We start from the raw sequence: 1,436 nt of genomic DNA, 5'->3' as shown, positions 1-1,436 counted from the left end.
AAATTTCTTCAGTGTGACAAAAGGAATCTATAAAAAACCTAGAGCTAGCATAATATTTAACAGAGAAAGAGTGGATACTTTCCCTGTTGGAACAGAAGTAAAAAGCGAGTATGTCTGTTGTAACAACTTCTATTCAACATTGTACTGGAGTACCTCTATAAAATGTATATAAAAAGAAGAAAGAAAAAAAAATGTCCTGGAGGTTCTAGCCAGTACAATAAGGCAAAAAGAAGAAAGAGAGAAAGAGAGAAAGAGAGAGAGAGAGAGAGAGGAAGGAACGGCATGTAGATTGAAAACCAAGAAATAAAATTATCTTCATTTGCAGATGACATAATCATGTATGTAAAAATGCTGATAGAAGCTACAAAAACTAGCAGAATTGATGGGTTTAACAAGTTTGCAGGATACCAGACCAATGTATTTCTTCTAGAAATAGAATAATGTTTTCATTTCCTAGTAATGAAAAGTTGGAATTGAGACTACAATAGCATAAAACTATGAAATGTTTGTGGATAAATCTGACAAAAGGTATGCATGATTCATACAGTGAAATCATAAAACTTTGCTGAAAGAAATTTAAGATTGCGAAGTTACATTTTATTTATGGATCAGAAAAGTAAATATTGTTAATTCAATTCTCCCAAATATTGCCAATTCTCCCCAGATTGATTTATATATTTCATTAAATCTCAATCAAACTCCCAGGAGGCTTTTTGGTGAAAATTGTAAATTAGTTCTAAAACTCACATGGAAAGGACCAAAATTAGGCACAATGTTTTGAAAAATAGAAGCGTTGTAACCTGGAAGTTGTACACATCTGTTAGAAGGTAGAATTGAAAAGATTGGCACACTAAATATTGGTGAGGACATAGCAAATAGAACGCTCATACATTACTGTTGAAATATAAAATGAAACAACTTCAGAGAACAATTTAAAAATTTCTGTGAAAGTTAAATATCCAACTAACCATAGTATTCAGGCACTTCACTTCCAAATATTTCCCAAAGAGAAATAAGAGAACACGTACATACAAGGTCTTGTACAACAACTGTTCATGACACCTTTATCTGTAACAGCCCCCACACTGAAAGCAATCCAAATGTCCATCTACAAGTAAAGGAGTAAACTGCGGTATAGCCATTCAAGGGAATACTACTCAGCAAAAGAAAGAAAAACTATTGACAAAAATGCCAACATGGACACATCTCAAAATAATCATGCTGACAGCAGAAAGCAAGAGGAATGGTTGCCTAGGGATTGGCATGAAGTGGGAAGGAAGAGTTGAGAGGGTGGGAATATAAACAGATGAGAAGAAGCTTTTCTGGGATAATAGGTAAGTTCATTATTTTGATTGTAGAGGTCATTTCACGTATGTAAAACTTCAAATTTTGTGTTTTAAATAACACAAAAACTCATTTGTTTTAAGAAAAAAAAA

Source organism: Mandrillus leucophaeus, unplaced genomic scaffold, assembly GCF_000951045.1.
Source record: "Mandrillus leucophaeus isolate KB7577 unplaced genomic scaffold, Mleu.le_1.0 Scaffold2096, whole genome shotgun sequence".
Classification (NCBI taxonomy): Eukaryota; Metazoa; Chordata; class Mammalia; order Primates; family Cercopithecidae; genus Mandrillus; species Mandrillus leucophaeus.
This window is presented reverse-complemented; position numbering follows the sequence as displayed.